Raw genomic sequence first — 20968 nt, 5'->3', positions numbered from 1 at the left:
GACTACATACATGTATGTAGTCATGTATGTATTCTACTGCATGTAGACTACATAAGAAAACATGACATTCCCTATCGATGTTGCATGTATTCTTTATTATGTAGTCAAGGTATTCTATGAGGGTCAGTTTAGGACAAAAACTATGTTTTGTCACACACACACAAAAACTACTAAAATGTCACACACATACAATTTTTCTCTCGCACATACACAAAATACAAAAATTGTGCATACACACTACTAAAATATCACACGCATACAATTTTTCCTCTCATGCAGTTGCAGCCAAGCATGTTTTAATGTTATACAATACAGTTTTACCAAGTTGCTCAAAATCTAAACTTGTCTTGTTGTGCATATAAGGTGCAAAGTTTACCTTCGACCAAATGCCCCTCAAAGGAATCTCAGCGTCCCCCTTTTGTAAAAATTTCCGCTAGCAAAACTGGCACTTACGATCTCAGATGAGCAGATCAAACACACAAGCCATCATGTAGCCGCCAATTGTAGCAACAGTGGGAGAAACAAAGACAGACGCACCTTACAGCGGCCTGCCCAACTATAAAGGCGTCTGCCCCGCCCACCAATCAACGGTGAGCTTCTAGTTGCACCCGGTGCACAGAGTAGGCGAGGGTGGAACACCATACCACCACACTAGCAAACACTCAGACTGCTAGTGTGGACAGAAGTAAGGACTCTAAAACTCACTAACGAGTTGGAATCGATCTTGGAGAAGTTGCTAGTTTCGGCTCAGTGGAACGACCAAACTAATTTGGATGATTCCAAGTTGGGAACTGATATGTTTTAGAGAGTCTTTAGGGAAGATTGAAATTCATAATCTTCCCAACCTAAGACATTCTGTTTATGAATTGGTTTTCCCCGTCTGGCGTTGGAAGGGCTGCATATCTCTAATCTCCTTGAAGATATGTAAACACAACTCTCCTTCCCACTTCACCCCCTCCTGTTTCCATGGAGCTCTGGAGCTGAGCTCTCCTAAGGACATCATTCCTCGATAACAAACACCTCTGTCGGACTATGCCAGGGACCACAGCCACCTGGCTTCATGGCCCATTGACGTCACCGCCTTCACTCATGTCTTTGTTTTGCCCCTTTGTTTTGTCTGAATGTTGCCATCTGCCCTAATGTGTCCTTTTCTCTTTTCCTTTGGTTTGTTATTTTGTTTGTATTTCCTTTTAACTCATGTAAAGCACTTTGAATTGCCGTGTTGCTGAAAATGTGCTATATAAATAAAATTACCGTACCTTACTTCAGGCTGTCGTGTGAACGCACCCTTCGATGAGGAAACAAAAAAATACAAATAAAGTCATTTACATTTAGCTCGAGGTTAATCCAATTTATGAACACTATTTTTGGTCAGCCGTTCTCTACCGCTCCCTCCTCAAGCGCTCGGAGGTTCACTTAGGTAACGCCGGAGTAAGCGACCTTAGAACCGGCGTCAGAGCAGGAGTAAGAGGCCTTAGAACCGGAATAAGCCCTAAGTGAACCTCGGAGCACTTGAGGAGGGAGCGGTAGAGAACGGCTGGCCGAAATTAGTGTTCATAAATCGGATTAACCTCGAGCTAAACGCCGCTTACTCCGGCTCTAGCGCATGCCCTGGCATGGGCCGTAAGTGAACCTCCGAGCGCTTGAGGAGGGAGTGGTAGAGAACGGCTGGCCGAAATTAGCATTCATAAATCGGATTAATGTTGAGCTAAACGCTGCTTACACCGTGGAGCTTCAATATCCAACTTGAAGCTAACTTCACTGTGATATCAACGCATGCGCGATCTGATCTCTAAATTATGCCCCGCTTCTTCCGTGACAACTCTCACACATACAAAACTGAATCTCTCACATACAAAAAATGAGTCTATATTTTATTAGTTTATATGTGCAATCTTAGTCTTTTATGTATGCGTGTAAGAGAAAAATTGTATGTGTGTGTGATATTTTAGTAGTTTGTATGTGCAATTTTTGTATTTTGTGTGTGTGTGACAGAAAGATTCTATGCGTGTGTGATATTTTAGTAGTGTTTGTGCAATTTCTGTATTTTGTTTATGGGTGTAATAGAAAAATTGTATGCGTGTGATATTTTAGTATTTTGTATGTGTGTATGACTTTTTAGTAGTGTGTGAGAGACAAAACAGTTTTTGTCCTAAATGGCCCCTCATAGTATTCTCCCATTTTGGCACCAGATTGCTACTGCAACCATGGCCACTTGTCATACATATCAGGTCACTGGACAGCATGTTCCCCTTCTGGGCACAGTAATTGTTGTTATATAGTCACTCTGGTTGGTAATAATACCAGCATATAACAGGTTACCATCATGGGAATGTGGTCCAATATACACTACATGGAGGCCTATGTAGTATATATTGGTATATTGGAGCATATTTCTTCTTGAAGCCATCTAAAAATTTAAGAAAACAGATCTAAAAGACAAAATTGTCTTTTAAATATATACTGTATATACTGTAGCTCCATTCGTTAGATAACATATGGAGCTACATATTTCTGATATGATATTATGGGGAGGCAATATAGTCAACCTGTTGCTGTTGTGTCAAAAGTTCAGTTTAATTCCAACCATCTAGCATCAACTGGAGTCTTTAAACCACGTATTTGTTTGGGAGGAGATGATAATTTTGATAACCCATTTAATCCCAAATTTTTCCCAGACATGAAAATATTAAATCAGATGTCATTTTTAGCCCTTTGAACTAATCAAGGGGAAATAATAATAAAAAAAATGTGGAAAAATATATGAAAAAGTGTGTTTTATGATCGGTCACAATTGTGACCAGTGGGATAATATGGTGTTCTTAATAGGATGAGCTAAAGTGCTTTTCCCAAATAGAAAAGATCATAAAAGGTGAACTTTGTTTCTTTATTTGAATATACCTTGCCACTGCATTACTTTAGTGCAACATTTGCTCTGCAACGTACAAATTTGACTATCTGTATGTTCTAAACCAAGGTAAATTTGAGCACTTGAGTGTTTATGCATAATTATATTGAACTTCAGTCAGTTGTAGTGTTATGTTATCACATTAATGTAGATCATAAAGATAACATCTATAGTAGAGGCTTTCATTTAGATTATTGAAAATCATGAACATCTGTCAGTCACACTGTCATACAGTAATAGACTTAGTCCAGGGGTCTCCAACTCCAGGGATTGAGGGCCAGTGTCATGCATCTTTTCCATCCGTATCTGCTTCAATACACCTGAATCAGGTGATTAGCAGGACTCTGGAGAAATGGACTGCATACTGAGGAGGTGATCCATTTCATTCAGGTGTGTTGGACCAGCAACACACCTGAAAGTTACAGGATACTGGATCCCAAGGCCTGCAATAAAAGGCCAGTGGTTCGGCTCATTCTCACCATTTGGTGACTGTGATATTCTTCAATTTTGGGTTATTTCACATTTAGTCGTTCACCCATTCACACACTGATAGCAATAAGCTACTATATTGTAGCTACAGCTTCCCTGGCACAGTTTGACAGAAGTAAGGCAGTCATACACTGGCACCACCGGCTCCTCTGACTACCACTGGCTGGTATGACGGGTGAATTGTCCTCTTGATCAAGGTCACAACGACTAACCCACTTTGTCTGGTGGAACCCCCAGACAAAGTGGGGGTTCCACCAGGCAACCCACCAGGTACAAAATAAACTCCAACATCCTAGGTTACCATCACCCTATTTACAAGTGCACTTTTGAGATGGGCAACCACCACTTCTTGGACCCGATCATGGCTCTGCACTTTGAGGGGTTTTGGTCATGAAGATCTACACCTCTCATGTGCTCACTGATCTATTTGACATCAGCCTTTGTATAGTTCTTTCTCATCTTTGTTTCTACTGTGAAAATATTGTTTTTCTAGCAAAGCAGTTTCTCATCTTGTGTCAGAACCTCATTTGGATCCTCTTTATTTTTAAAGAGACAGTTGTCCCTACATCATAAACTTTTGCAGGTGGTAACAGAGTACCACATGACTCTTGAAGGGTCAGATCATCCTCTTTCCCCATGAACTGATCATAACGGCATGGAAAATGGCCCATCTTCCCCATACGGTCCATGTCTAAGTCACCACTACCAAAATCCATCTTTCTCATAACATTGTTGTATACTTTGTCTGGCCATCACTAAGTCTAACAGATCAAGAACCACACTTAAAATTAATCTTGAAAAGGAAGAAGTTTGGAATTGGAAGAATATGGTATGTCTTTAAATAAGCACACCTAGGTTATATGTATTATCCCACCATGTTTACATATCCTGCTCACACACCAAACTAATTTTTGTAAATGCAAAGGTGTATATCATAACTAGACACTTTAAAGATTATGTGCACCAAAAATCTTTGTTGAATGTTTATTTAAACATAACATTACTAGCCTCTTCTTTGGGAGGTTTGTGGCAGTCTTCCTCTTGCCAAGATGCAACTAAGATTTAAACAGCTCAAGTCATGTAATCATTTACTCTAAACATGTGATACTGCATAAGTATTATCCAAACACTCTAAACTTTCAATATTTGCTGAACATTAACTGAAAATTTAATCAGTAAGCTTTTTGGAGTCCTTGAAAGTGAAATAAATTTCTTGGTTACTATTGTGACCGGTGGGATTATTCCCAGATAGCACAGAATCATTGAAACAACATTGAATCAATGTCAGCCAGAAACATTGAATCAACGTTGAACACTGACATTGAAACATCGAAAGTGGTCGGTGACTTGTATGTTGAATCAACATTAGGGTTTCAACCATTACTGACATTATATCAATGTTGATTCAACCATCATCTGTATGTCAACTTACATGCCTATTTGTGTTGATATTACATTGAATCAGTTAGGAATCAATGTTGATTCAATCTTCATCTGAACATGGATCTGCATGCATATTTGTGTTGATTCTACATTGAATCAGTTAGGAATCAATGGTGATTCAACCATCATCAGAACGTGGATCTGCATGCATATTTGTGTTGATTCTACAATGAATCAATGTTCATTCAACCTTCATCTGAACATGGATCTGCATGCATATCTGTGTTGATTCTACATTGAATCAGTTAGGAATCAACATTCATTCAACCATCATCTGAACGTGGATCTGCATGCAGATTTGTGTTGATTCTACATTGAATAAGTTAGGAATCAATGGTGATTCAACCATCATCAGAACGTGGATCTGCATGCATATTTGTGTTGATTCTACATTTAATCAATGTTGATTCAACACTCATTTGACTATGGATCTGCATGCATATCTGTGTTGATTCTACATTGAATCAGTTAGGAATCAACGTTCATTCAACCATCATCTGAACGTGGATCTGCATGCAGATTTGTGTTGATTCTACATTGAATCAATGTTGATTCAACACTCATTTGACTGTGGATGTACATGCAGATTTGGGTTGTTTTTATATTGAATGAAAGCTAAGGATTTATGTACATTTTAGGTCTGATAGGTCTACATCATAACATGCCACTAAAAGTTTCTTCACTGGTGTTAAACACTATATTATTGGCAGATGATGGGTAAACTGTGTACAAAAGTTTAAAAATGACAACATGGGTTTGATTTAACATTTTATTTAAGAAAAGAGGGACAGATCTTTAAACATATTTGATTCCTTTTTGACTGTCAAAACAACAGTATGTTGTCCACAGAAGAACAGAGTCTATGAGGTTAAGCTTTGTACTGTATGAAGTAGGGAAACAGTACAAGTTGTTGTAACCCCAGTTTGACTCTGGTTGGCGTCACTTTGATTCCTTGTGATGTCTTCCTCTCATTCTGGCGCATAATGAAGCCACTTCTTGACAGTTTTGCTGCAGTCCTCAAGAGTCAGCTTTCGGTCAAACTGCAGAGCAACAGCTGAAAAAAATAAAAGTGAGGAAGGTGCCGGTTAGAAAGATGATAAACATTTGAAAAGTTCTGAAACACAATGAAAGATTAAACAGTGTACTGGTTACATGTCTGAGAACAAATACAAACCATATAGTTCCCCATGTACACTCACTGTTAAATTAATATCTTAATCTCTCATTAATATTTATCTTAATGTTTACATATACAACTACATTTACCCATTAAGCTGCAGTATAGTGTAGGATTTATGATATTGATATTAAATCAATATTTAAAATAAAGGGCTGTTTATCAGAAAACCTAAGGATAAAACTCAGGGAGGATCAGGTTTATATAACACACCAGAGACAAATAAATCAAACAAAAGGTGATTTATAGTGTAGTTGGAAAAATTATAATTTATACAGAATAAACTGCCATCAAATAGCTGGTTCAATCTTCCATCAACTACAAATATTTCCAAATAAGTTGATTAAATTCCTTAAAAAGTGTCTATATGCTAATAAAGATCCCACACAAGTAACAATAGTCCAGTTCAATTTAACCAGTTACCAATCCAAGGATCAACAGACTGAATCAGTCATTAGCAGGTTTAGTTCAGTGTTTCACCTGCCTTACATGTTAAGTGTTTCCCTTCTGCCTCACCTGGATTGAATCTGTGGATGATTAACAACCTTCTGCACTTCTTGATGGCTGCAGACGGTCATGTAATCATCCAACTCAGCTGTTCTGGTACAGAGGCTCATTTAAGCACGTCCCTAAGCATATCATAATAAAAAGTTAAAAACAAGTGATTACTATCACAACAATTTAAAGCCCACCTGGAGCAGCCAGCCTTACACTTTCTTGTCCACCACATGCTCTCCCAGACCAAACAATAGGCCCCACCCTATTTTAAAAACTCAAATCCCACAAAATCTCGCAGGAAAACTAAAATGGAATGTACATATTCAGAAAGTTGTTGATAAAAGTAAGAAAATTTTAAATATTTTGAGATGCTTGGTTGGCAATGATTGGGGAGCAGATAGGCAATCTTTGAAACAGGTTTATACAGGTATGATAAGAGCTAACATAGATTTTGGTTGTATTGTTTACGGTTCAGCAGCAAAAGTACATTTGGCTAAATTAGATGTAATACAACATCAAGCATTAAGATTGTGTTCTGGAGCATTTAAAACCACACCAAGAGCAGCAATGGAAGTAGAGATGGGAGAAATGCCATTAGAATTAAGAAGATTAAGGTTGGAATTAAATTACTGGTTAAATTTGCAAAGCAATAATTCAGATCATCCAGCTATGGAAATTTTAAAACCATGTTGGGAAAAAGAAACAAAAGAAATGGGGAGTCTTGGATGGACAATTGAAAACAAAATAAAAGAATTTAACATGAATAGTCTGGAAATTAGTCATACAACACCAACATCAGTAATACCACCATGGATTTTACCAGAAGCAACAGTAGATATGACAATCATGGAAAAGAAACAGGATAAATCTTTCATCATTGATAGTAGTTCAGTACAGGTACATTTAAACAATTACTATCAGTATATTCAAATCTATTCAGATGCATCAAAAATAACTGGAAAAGTAGGAATAGCGTTTGTAGTACCAGAATTCAATATAAGTATAGGAAAACGAATTACTGACGGATTATCAGTATGCACAGGAGAAATTATGGCAATTTTATTGTCCTTACAATGGGTAGAAGAGATAAAACCATTAAAAACAATAATCTGTTCAGATTCAAGATCTGCATTATTAAGTATTAAAAACAAGCAATCGGATAGTAGAATGGACATTTTATTAGAAATATTTCACACATTATATAGAATAAAAAATATGGGTGTGATAGTTACTTTTGTATGGGTTCCAGCACATATTGGAATAGAAGGAAATGAGAGGGCAGATGAAATAGCAAAAGGGGCAATTCAAAATCCAATTAGCATTAAAGTTAAAACAAGTAAAGCTGAAGGAAAGAGTATGGTCAAGGAAAAACTGATGGAAAAGTGGCAGAAAAGGTGGGATGAAGAAATAACAGGAAGATTGTATTATAAAATTCAGAAGAAGGTTGAAGAAAGAAGAAAGGGAAAAAGAAATAGAAAAGAGGAAAGAGTGATAACCAGGATAAGATTTGGACATACAGGACTTAACTACTCACTTTTTAAAATTCAAAAGCATGCAACTGGTAAATGTGAGTATTGTGGAGAATGGGAAACAGTAGAACATGTTATTCTAGAATGTGATAAATACGAAAGAGAGAGAAGATGTATGATAAAAGAGTTTGAAAGTATTAAGGAAAAGTTTATTTTAATAGATATTTTGAGGAAGAGTTTGGAGAGCAAACATATACAAATAGTTATCAGATTCTTAAAGAAAACTAAGATATTCAGTATAATTTGATAGAGTAGACATAAGAGTTAATGTGTGGATGGGTGTATGTATGAGGTATATATATACAGAGAGAGCGTTAGACCAACGCGAGCCACACTCCATACCAGTAAGTGGCGGTAATGCTACTAGTAAGTTTGTTGCCAACCGCCAATAAACACAACAAGAAGAAGAAGAAGAATCTCGCAGGATTTCATACTTAGGCCTGGAGTGGTGGGTAGGATGAAAATAATACAAAAGGAGACATGACCTCAATTATTAAAAATATCCGTTTTGCCCCAAAATAACCAGGATTACTATGGGCACAAAACAATGCCCTTATTTTTCAATAAACACATTTAAGATCAAAGTAATATTGAAAAACTTACCATAAAAGTGCTCAGCGGAGAATTCAATTCAGAAGCCGGTAGCAAACAAGCCAGCAGCAAAGTGGCTTTTTGGTTGGGACAAACCACAAGTGTAAAATTGGGGAGGTGGACTGTACAACTTCTAGTACAGACTTGTAGATGTTTTTGTGTCAACACATTATGCACAGTCAGTAATAATATTTACAGACAAGTAAGAAAATGTACAGAAACCCACTGTTCTCAACATGTAGTGCTTAATTTGAAACATGATTAACCCCCACCTAGTAATAAAATGTTCTGACCCAGAGCTCAAGGAGGGGGAGGGAAGAAGGGATGAGAGGGGGTAAAGAGGAGAAGGTTGGGAGGAGCGACTGGGTGGGGGAGGTTTGGGAGGGAGTAGGGGGAGATGAGGAGGTGATGAGGGCTGCAACAAACTGCCCAGATTGCACACAACGGTAAATCAACATTGAATTATAGTCAGAATGGTTGATTTTTGTTTGAGGTCAACAACTGACGGTTGATCAACCATCAAACAACCATCCACCTCCAGCCAAGTAACCGATGCTGAAACTGTGTCATTGAATCAATGTTGTTTTGTGGTTGAAATCTAATGAATGAAATGCTAATGTATGATCAACGACTGATCAATGTTGAATCAATGTTGAATCAGTGTCAGCTCTTTTGCCACACCCCCTCCCCTCCTCTCCTCCTCATCAGCGCTCTGGGTCAGAGCATTTTATTAGTGAGTGGGGGGTATTACATTCTAAATTAACCTCTGTAAAGGATAGTGGGTGAAGATTCATTTCTGTAAATTTTCTTTCTTTTTCATAACAAAGTCCTACTGATCATTTAAGTGTGATATATTGACACAAAAACATCTACAACTTACTACAAGGAGTGGAGCGGTCCACCCCCACCATTTACATGAGTGGGATGTCCCAAACACACAGCCACTTCGCTGTTGGCTTGTTGGCAAAAGATGTTAATTCAATGTTGAATTGCCATCATGTGCAATCTGGGCAGGTTCAGAGCTATGGGGGGGGCCTGGGGGTGCGGTTTCAAGTTGCTTAAATGTCTGATTATAGACTGAGAAAGTCTACTGCCTGTTGAGAAAGGTTTATTTAATGTTAAAGTTACTTTCCCTCAATGGAATATATACTAGTCAGTCCCAGTGACCGTTTCACTCACGGTTTAGCCGATGTGTTTCCTGGGTAAAGATCAAACAAAAAACGCAGACCAACCTCCCCGCCCCTCGCTCAACAGTTTCTGGTAGCGCAGGCGATAAACGTCAGGGGCCTGGTGATTCGTTAGGGGTCAGGTAATTAGCCCCGCCCCCCGGCCCAACGCTGACTTGTTCCGCTAGTGACTCTGGGTACAGAACGGAATCACAACTCAGTGTTGTCAACACATAGTGCTTAAGTTAAAATGTGATTAACCCTCACCTAAAAGGGGTTGTGCTGTGGTGGCACAGGGGTTAAGCACAAACCACAATCAAGGCCTCAGTCCTCATCGCAGCTGTCGCAGGTTCAATTCCTGACCTTGGCAACCTTTGCTGCATTACCCCCCTTCTCTCATTACCCACTTTCCTGTCAATTAACTATCAAATAAAGGCCACTAGCCAAAACAATCCTTTAAAATGTGAAAAATGAAAAACCCTCACTTAAAATTAAAGTTGTTTCACACAATTGAGGGGTAGATGGGCCCAGGTGGGGGGAAAGGGGGTTGGGCATTTGAATGGCAGGCAGTGGTGAGGGGTGCAAAAAACACCTGAACACTTTGATTACTAGTTTTTCCCCAAACCTTATCCTCAAGGCAAACTGACCTGCATGCTTTCAGTTCAGCAAAACCTTGTTAATCAAATGTTAATTAAAATCATGTGTGCTGAATTAGGGAAATGCCTAAAACTTGCAGGGCAGTGTGCCTGGTGGACCGGTGCTGAAAAACACTGGATTTGATGTTGGCATTTCAATCAATGAATGTTAATTGGCTAGAATTGAATGGTTGTTTGATGGTTGATCCAGCTTCTGTCGTTGACCTGAACCACACATGCAGCCTTTGTGATCATAATTCAACATTGAATTAACATTGTGTGCTATCTGGGTAGTTCTTCCCCAAATCTTGACGTCAATCAAACTGACCTGCGTTTTTTCAGTTCAGCAAAACCCCGTTAATCAGATATCAATTAATATCATGTGTGTTGAATTAGGGAAATGCCTAAAACTTGTAGGGGCTGGAGGACCAGTGGTGAAACACACTGGATTCGACGTTGGCATTTCATTTATTTGATGTCAACCACAAAACAACATTGATTCAATGACACAGTTTCAACATTAGTTAATTGGCTAGAATTGAATGGTTGTTTTATAGTTGATCCACCATCAGTTGTTGACCTCAACCAAACATGCAACCTTTGTGATGATAATTCAACATTGAATTAACATATTTTCCAACAAGCCAACAGCAAAGCAGCTGTGTGTTTGGGACATCCCACTCATGTAAACGGTGGGGGTGGAGCGCTCCACTCCTTGTAGTAAGTTATAGATGTTTTTGTGTCAATATATCACACACACACACAGTCAGTGAGAATTGCTATGAACAAGTAAAAAAATGTACAGAAAGGAATCAGCACCCACTATCCTCTACAGTGCTTAATTTAAATGTGATAACCCCCGCTCAGTAATAAAATACTCTGACCCAGAGCGCTGATGAGGAGGAGAGGAGGGGAAGGGGTGAGGGAATACAGCTGACATTGATTCAATATTGATCAGATGTTGATCAGACATCAGCATTTCAGTCATTAGATTTCAACGACAAAACAACATTGATTCAATGACATAGTTTCAACACTGGTTACTTGGCTAGAGGTGGATGGTTGTTTGATGGTTGATCCATCTTCATTTGTCGTCTTCAACCAAAAATCAACCATTAATCAGATTTCGGCATTTCAGACATCAGATTTCAACCACAAAACAACGTTGATTCAATGTCACAGTTTCAACGGTTTGATTGGATGGTTGTTTGATGGTTGATCCACCGTCATTTGTCGACTTCAACCAAAAATCAACGATTCTAACTATTTTTCAACGTTGATTTAACATCATGTGCTATCTGGGTTAGAATTTTTTTTTGTTTGTTTCAATCTTTTTGGAACTATTATGTTCATGTTTTAAATTACAAAGATTGGAAATCTGATGTCGATGAGGTTGCTGATCTCAGACATTATGACACACAGGATTATTTGGTTTGGGAAAGCACCATTTTAGGATGCTTAGCTAGGATACACCAAGGGACTTCATTTGGGTTGTTTCACTTTCCCCCTGCTCTTCTAAAAGTGGACCAAACCATCCAGACAGCATTATGCAATATGAAAAAAAAGCAGCAAAAAGAAACACATCCCCTTCAACCAGTCTGAAGCACCTAACTTTACCCGACAAAACCTTCAGCTAGTTCAAGCCCAAAACAGAGCACTAGACAATAAACTTTTCTGCAAAAGGTTTGAGTTAGGTCTGAGTTTGTTTTGGAGTACCCTGAAACTCTGGAAAACTTGTTAAAGCTCAGTTTTAGTGTTAACTCAGCCATTTCCCACCAATTTTATTTTATTTTTTTTATTCAACCCTTATTTAACCAGGTAAGTTGATTGAGAACAAATTTCATTTTCAGCAACGACCTGTTCAGAAAACATTAACACCATAACTATCACCCAGTGTGATGCTGCCTTGTACATGCTTGCTTTGTCGCTTGAGGGCACTTCACTATCCACTAAGGAACATGAGGATAGATACTAAATATACCTCAAACGACTCTTGGGTAATCAGAGGCTTCTGTATCCCAGAGAAGTCGCTTTCTAATTGCACTCTGATTAGTCTCTCAGTCAAAGGCTTGGAGGGAGCGTCCCTAACGTGCTGTAGCACTCATAAGAGCTTTATGCTAAGACACTGAAGAAAATAGATGAAGTCAAAATATAGCAACTAACATCTGAAATGCCTTGACTTGAGAAAACCTTCAAGGTTAAATCTAGTTTAAAAATCTAGTCTAGTTTGACTCAAATCCCATTTGAGTCAAACTTTCTTTCTGCCTTTTATAATCTAACAACTTCTGCTATCAAGCTTCCTTACAAGCAGACACCCAGTACCAAATTTATATCATTTTTTTAATTCTGCCAGTCAGGGGAAATTCAAACGTCATTCCACAGCAGCTTGTGGGTTTACAAAAAAAGATCAAATGAAAGTGAATTTATTAAAGACATATATAAATATGATTCTATTCCCTCAATCTCCTCCCTACCTCCCTCTTCAACTTAGAGGATTCTGTGCTAATTAGAAATGTGTTAAAATCACCAAGGAGGAAGAGAGGAGATCATACGGTATTAATGAACAGAGACAGGAGGATATCGCCCAATCTCTGTCTCCATTTCATCTGTCCCTCTGTACACACTCCCCCCGCCTTTATTTCTACCCCCTTTCAATTCCCCTTACAAAGTTTGTTTCCCTTTTTCTTACCCTTTTTGTTTTTCAGCCCTGAATCATTTTTATCAGAGCTAGAAATTCCTTGATTATTTTTAATTCCCTACTCCCTCCTCCCGTTCCTCCCCTCCATATACTCCCACATATTTCAGTGGTGCCAGCTCTCCATTAGGCAGCTGTGTTCTTGTTGGCGAGGATGGAGGCCTGGCACTGAGCCATGTTCAGAGTGTCTTGCCCATCCGTCTGCTCGCCTACCCTCATGCTCTTTAATTTTTCTTTACCGGCTTGTTATAAGATAATCCAGAAAGCCCTGTGAGTAGATGATAGTTCTTCACCCTGCTTGTGTGTTACCCAGTTAGCTGATCAGAGTTCAACACCAAGAGACATAACTTGGAGCTATTTGAACACTGCATATTCCCTCAACTGCTTATAAATATTGCATATTTAAAATGCTCTCCTCACTGTAAATATACATTTTCCTTCAGCCTTAAAGGTGTTAATCTGTGCAGATTTAGCTCAACTGATGGTGGAGCACTCTCCACTGTCAAGACACTCTATGAATTGATATCTATTTGGGCAAGTGAATATTTAATATACATTTTTCAACCAATATATATATATATATATATATATGTGTGTGTGTGTGTGTGTGTGTATATATAATGTTATATTATATATAACATTATATATATAATGTTATATATATTTTAAATCAAAGGAAACAAATAAAAGATCTTTGAAAACTATATGTAAATGTAATTTTTACAAAACAAATTTCAGTAAGGAATAAATGAGGACCCTTGGATTTATCCCCACTTTAATGTAAATTACAAAATGGAACATGATGTCAGGTGCATATGATCAGAGCACCATTAACATTAGCTGTGTTACCACCCCCACGCCACTAGAGGCAGTAGCAACCCCGAAAAGATGCGACTAAGGAGCAGATTTAGACTATAGAATAGGGTATATGCCACGGACTTCCGTTTTAGCACTTCCGCATTTTTTTTCCCACATAGCCTGCTTCCGGTGCACAGGTCACTCTGTGTTAGAGATGGAGTTTTTCACTTGGTCCTTGCTGGATTTGCCCACAGTAACCGTTAACCATTTTAAAAACAAAAAGCAGCAGGAGGATGTAACTTCATAACCTCATTTTCTAAGCAGAATCTCAGAGGGAAAAAAAGAGAAATTTCGTTGTGTAACGCAAGAACAGATTATAGCAGTCAAGTGGAAAAATTCACTCTAACGTGGATAATAATTATGAAACAGCAAAGGTAGATAATCATATATTCGGGATTCGGGAAATACGTGATTTGCACCATTTGTTCTGTGGGTTTTTTATGTGGGTCGGTGCCACTTAAACGGCTGTAAAGCAAAGGTTTTGGACCTTAATCTGACTGACTTCTTGTGTGGTTTGGAGCATTGCTGCTCTCGGCTGTTTTTAAATTACCGTGCTCGGTATCGCTCCGACTGCATGTTAAATGTATTTTATATAATTGTCACATAAACAAAAACTAAGGAGTTGCCTAAAAATAATTTCATACTCCATATAACATAAACGCACATCAACACACACGTATTGACTTACCTTGTGCCGAATCGCTGCCTCTGTTCTCAGCCTGTTCCCGTTGCAGTGGATTTCCTCCGGCATTATTTTCCTCCAACAAATTATTCCACTAAACGAACCACGTACAACTCCCTTTATATCCCCCATCTTCCCATTTCTGACGCTGGATCTTCAATATCCTCAAGCTTTGAAATAGCAGGCAGACTAACGGGGTTCTGTTACGGTTCGGCCTTTTTACTTCAGAAACACGACGAAGAACAAGCCTGGTAGCTTAACAGTAGCGCAGCTCTGGTGTCAGAGATCTGGTTTAGCTGACTGTTCAGGTTCAAAGTTGCTGCTTTTAGAAAAATTTGACCGTCTTGCTTCATGTCTCCGTGTTATTTTGTTTTATTACCTTTGCATGTTTCTTGTGAAGAGCTCAGATAGGACGGTGTTTACAGCAGAAGTACAGGCGGATCAGTTGTTCGGCTGTCTGGCTCTGGTCTGCTTTCTGGTTCCCATACACTCGCTCTTTCAGGCTGAATACAGAAGTGATTCCATGGAAATAACTCAGGGAGGCTCCTTTATTTACCATCCGTATCCCCGGTAGTTTTAGGCTGATCCGGAGTGAAGTGAAGGCTGCAAACTTTGTGTTGTGCAGCGTTAGCTTTAACTGGTAGTGACAAATATTTACAAGCCACCATCTTCTTAATTCAGGATCGCTCGGAAATTAATGAAAACTTAAAAGCCCATTATATTAGGAAGACAACAATGTTCATAGTATTGCGTTTTTTGCATCTGAAATATGACTTAGTCTGTTCTACCAGTCATGGTAACTCAAAGCGGAAACAAGTGAGCCGCATTAGCTCCTGGAGATGTGACGTCAACGCCGTAGGTGCAAAGAGCCCATTAAAGACACAAGTTCAAATCCATGCTGAGAGTGGAACTCCTTCAATCAGGGCTCCTTCGCAGCACTGATTGGCTCAGCAATGTAACGTGATCCTTTGCAGCAAGTGGTGACAAAGCGGGGCGCGTCATCACGACTTTACACAAGTGTGTTTTTACCTCCGTGGCAGAGGCTCCGCAGAACCCCTGAGACCGACTCATTGAACCCCTGGGGTTCAATTGAACCCAGGTTAAGAACACTAGGAAGACTCTACCAACATCTTAGTCTGGTACGATAGCTCAGAGTTCTCAAAAGAACTTGATATCAGACTTTAGGGAAATGATGTACAAGAGAACATTCACAACAACTGGCAACATGGTCAGGTTTGTGTGTTGAAGCAAATTCAAGTTAAAACCAAACCAGCAAATGCTAAAAAGATGATAAAATCTTATGTTGTTACTGCACTGGGTCCTGTGGCTGACTCAAGATCGTTGACACAGAAGTAGCTGTGTTTCCATGCACACATCTTTGTCTATATCCTAATGTCAGAAAAACACAATTTCACAATTGCTGTTTTAACATTAAATGAGAAATTAAATTAAAATCACACATAAGCTTGTTCATGCATTTAAAAAGTGTTTAAGTCATTAAAAATCATGGCAGCAGGAGATGTAAACAGTTACATGAGCTGTACTCAATTCAGAGAGAGATAAGTGTGCAGCATTTTGGGGGAAATTACAAATTTTACAGAAGATGGATTCAATGTGTTGGAATGACACACAACTTTTTATGAACTGTGTGAAGTTCTGAGAGCTCTGGTGGAGCCAGCAGGAAATTAAAGAAAAACAAACAAACCGTCATCTTCCCACCACTTCCTGTCGTCTTCTTCGTGGTTTGTGCCAGTGGCAACGTCCCACTGTTGATCATGTGACTTGTGTGATGCGAAAAAAGCAGTTCTGGTGTACTTTTGTGAAATAAATCAATACGGCCAAACAACCACCTCGTCCAAGCTAGAAACATGAGTTTTTTCTTTAATTGTCTTGTTTCCGTCAAGTAAATTTATTTTTCTAATTTCAATTTGCGCAACTCTATGGTCAATGGAAACGCAGCTACTGAATGCCTGTTCAACTGTAAACAGACTGCACAAGTTCAGCTTTCATGAGAGATGTGAAAGAATAAAACCAAGTTAACTGAATTTATGAATAGAGTAGAATAGAAATATCATTTTTTAATTCTCTATTTATATTTCACAGTGAGAAAATGCAGCCTTGGGAAAATTTGACAGGCAATCAAAGCATGTGGGCTCACAAAATTTAAAATACAAGATATTAAAAAACAGAATTAAGCATAACATACATAACATTCTGTACAGTAAGAGCAACACAAAATATTGTGCAGTTATTAAAATAGCAAAGGAATGAGTAACTGATATCACATTTGGAATATTCTGTTCTATTAGACCTACACATCAAAAACACCAGTTGTGTGTGTGTGCACAACACCTTTACATTCACATGGACAACAATAGTCAACCCATAAATTGGCAGTTCAGAAAAATCCTTCATCTAACCTTTGCATGACTACTTTAGTGAGAGTGCTATAATAATTTGTGAATGTATGTTTGCGAGTGATCTGAATTGAATATTGATAAGTGAGGGAAATGCATGGGGTAAACAGCTGTGACTGCTGCTTCATCATAAAAGAGTGTGCATTAGTCATTGCCAGGCACAGCTGCTGCTCTGAGACAAGTCATCAGAGAGAGACCAAACTCTCTCTGTCATTCTTTCACTCACTCTGTGTTCTGTTTATCCAAGATGCTCAGGATAAACACAAGAAGTTTGCTCCTGGAACTGATACCAAAGGGTAACTCCAGGAGGGAAAGCTAGGCCTCCCTTTTTCCAGCAATACTGAAAGGGATGAAAGTGGACTTCCACAGAACACACTCCCTTCCCTCACCTTCTTCAACAACGTGATCTAATGTCAATAACTTCCATTTCCTATTAACAATTTCGTTATTTCTTGGGAAAGTCTAGCAAAGACTGAAGTAGAATTATCCAGACGAGCTGCTGGTCATCTTCAACATGGCCATATGTCCTTCACATCCATCTCTGTGTGGTTCCACTCATCAACAAAATAAGACAGGTCCAAACTGCAACAAACAATCTGGTCTGCAGAGGCTTGTGCAGGTCAAGGGTCAGGAAAAGGACGACTAACATATCTCCAGACCCAACAGATCCTGGACACAGCTTGTCAGACTTTTCCCTTCATGCCGGCACTACAGAGCACTTTATGCAAGATGGAGCCACCAGGGACATTTGCATATATTAAGCCATGTGTTATATGTTTTTGTTCTGATAAATTCACAGTATTTGATTTTTTTTAACTTGTAATTAATTCACTTTAAGTTATATTTGAGCACAATATTTTTTACTGGCTTAGAGAATAGCAAGCTTTTCTGCTCCAACAGCAGATAGAAATCTGCCACACACACATAACTCTGAGAAGGACAGGCAGTTCTGGTCTCTCCTGGCACGCTTTTCGAGGTTCCCCATTTTGGATCCAGAACTGGGAAATGCTCAGAGAGAAAGCTAAGTGGAGCTCAACACACAGGTGAGGTGGATGGAGTCTTGGAATTTTGCGCAGCTTTTCCCAAAGATAGACAAACATAGCCAAACTTATGATGCAACACAAAACATTTTCTGCATAGAGAACTTTGTGTACAGGTAGAGACCGCCCCAGTCAGGATGAGGTCCCAAATCCGGGCTTTGCTGCATGTCGCTCCCCTTTTTCCTTTTCCTGTGTGAGAACTTGAGATCAAGGCCACTAGTGCCATGAAAATATTGACTAAAAGGAAAGGTTCAATGAAACAAATTAATTCAATATTGTTTTTTCTAAAACACTTCTTTACAATTGAATAGACCAAAAATATCAACATATTACCTGAAACATGACAGCTTATGACTCAGGCTGCTTGCAAATTACTGTTTTTCTAAAACATGTCAAGCTTCTGTTAAATAAGACACTCATTAATTTAAGCTTTCATGCTATCTGAGGAGATGTTTGTGTGAGAGACAATAAAACAGTGCTCAGCTGTGACCACCTGACATTATAATGCAAATAAACAGCTATGCTTTATAAACGGCCTCTTGTTCCATGTCTTCTAATGCAGGAGAACCTTATTATTAACCGCTTAGAGTTTTCTACTGCACACAAACATGTAGGCATACTCAGTTTCAGTTACATAGAGCAAGTAAAAAACAAAGGTCCAATTCTTCCACATTTCACTTACATTTTCCAGCAGCACTAGGGATAATGGCACATGTAATGGTGTCTCTGAGGAGCCTGGGAGAGCAGAGGCTGACATCAGGTGGCTACAGCAGTAATTTTCATGATGGGGCTCGTTGGGGAATACACAGGGTGCTCTCTGTTAGAACAGTTAGAACTGAGGCAATAAAGCATTAATATATTTGTTCTGACCCTCGGCTTTATCATGAAATTCAAATACTTGTGTAGAGATATGATGAAACTGATTTGAAAAAACTGCCTCAAACATCCAAAAACAAAAATAGTTTTATAAAGGAAAATACATAAACACAATAAACAATACATTCAAACAACAGTTTGGCACAAGAAAGCTCCCACAAACCTATTTAGATGGCTCATAATTAAAGTACAGTCTCTACTGTCCTGCCCTACATCCTTCCATAGTGTAATCCAGTGCAGCAGTCCCAAGTGAAGCTCCTGGCATTGAATCTTATTATAGACACCACATTGTCCAATTATCACTGCTAACCACATCCTCTGAGCACAGAACTCCGGAGAGCCTGCCACCTCAGGGGAGGCTGGATGCTTCTGATGCTCTACATACCTGCTACATCTTCAATTTACCATGACGATGTGGGTGACATCAGTAAGGGAAAATGTGATGTCTTTTCCCTCTTTCCTAGTTTTTTTTTTTTTTTTTTGACCTGGAGTCCAAATTTTCTTGGACTTTGACCAAATATGTATCATAAATGTTGGGGGTTTTAAAATTAGCAAAGAACCAGACACAAGACCAATGGGGTTTTTATGCCTTCCTTTGCAAAGGGAGAAATCCACAACCTCTAACCCGCTCGGGATCAAAGATTGGTGAGCTCTGCTCAACTCTGCTTGGAATTGGCTTTTATTATGATGACCTTCTTCAGTAGAACAATACTGAGATAACGAAACAGATGGACCCCTTGAGTAGGAAATTATATTATAGATAAAGAGAGAACCTTAAAGAATAACTGGTCAGAGCCATTTAGGTAACTGAACACATTTAGATAAAACACTCAAATAAAATGATAAAACAATGATTAGTTTTACCTTACAATAAATAAATGAGAGGAGTTTCAGTTAGTGAAAGCTTAGATTCAGAGAGTTGTAAAAAAAAATCAATTCTTGTTCAGACTGAACACATCAACCAACCCCCTATTCTTTCATACACTTTTTCTGAACAACAATCCAATAAATGTAAGGGGTGCATGTTTTGGAAGATAATTATTGATAATCTTGTGATTCTGTACCACCACTGCAAACAGAGAACCTAACAAAGAACTGGCAGCACATGTTTTTCTTTCAGGAATATCCCCTATTTAAATAATAAAAAAACCATCCCAGTTGGTCAAAATCAAAACCAGAAGATCATAATTCCAGAAGTTTGCACTGGCCTGAAAACAACTGACCAGTATTCTAGAACAGAGATTTTCTGCACTATAAAAAATTAACCCTAGTAGTCATTAGGGTTAATTATGAGGTGGATGTTCAGATTCTTCTTGTTTTTTCTTCTTTCTTCATTGTGTTTGCTAGAAAATGCTGATGGTCAGAAATCGTATTTCTCATATTTTATCTTCCCTTCATCGACTCCTTTTGAAATCCAGAATAGAATTTCAGATTCTCCTTCTCACATCCCTTAATAATCAGCTCCATCAAACATCAGATCTGACTGGTTCATATGTTCCTTACAGAGCACTTATCTCTCTGACTGCAGGTTTGCTGTTGGTTCCTAGAATTTCTGATAGTAGAATGGCAGACAGAGACAAGGACTCTAAAACTCACTAACGAGTTGGAATCGATCTTGGAGAAGTTGCTAGTTTCGGTTCAGTGGAACGACCAAACTAATTTAGATGATTGGGAACTGAGATGTATCAGAGAGACTTTAGGGAAGATTGAAATTTATAATCTTCCCGATCTAAGACATTCTGTTTCTGAATTGGCTTTCCCCATGTGGCCTTGGAAGGGCTGCATATTTCTAATCTCATTGAAGATATGTAAACACAACGCTCTTCCCTCCTCACCCCCTCCTGTATCCATGGAGTTGCGAAGCTGAGTGAGAGACATCATGGTTTGATAACAACACCTCTATCGGACTCTGCGAGGAGGCTTAGTAATGTTTCTTCATGGCCCTTTGATGTCACCACCTTCAC

The 20968-nt window shown here is 38.8% G+C and overlaps 1 long non-coding RNA gene across 1 annotated transcript in view; it reads right to left on the bottom strand.

The window, feature by feature from the left end:
- Window positions 1–5595: 5595 nt before the first annotated feature.
- Window positions 5596–20968, bottom strand: part of LOC148152445 (uncharacterized) — a 144213-nt gene continuing 128840 nt past the window's right edge. The window contains exon 2 of the long non-coding RNA XR_015762067.1: window positions 5596–5894. This is a non-coding gene — a long non-coding RNA (uncharacterized LOC148152445). The remainder of the gene's footprint in view (window positions 5895–20968) is intronic.

Source organism: Poecilia mexicana, unplaced genomic scaffold (genome assembly GCF_051168715.1).
Source record: "Poecilia mexicana isolate PSO_F unplaced genomic scaffold, ASM5116871v1 scaffold_23, whole genome shotgun sequence".
Classification (NCBI taxonomy): domain Eukaryota; kingdom Metazoa; phylum Chordata; class Actinopteri; order Cyprinodontiformes; family Poeciliidae; genus Poecilia; species Poecilia mexicana.
This window is presented reverse-complemented; position numbering and strand designations above follow the sequence as displayed.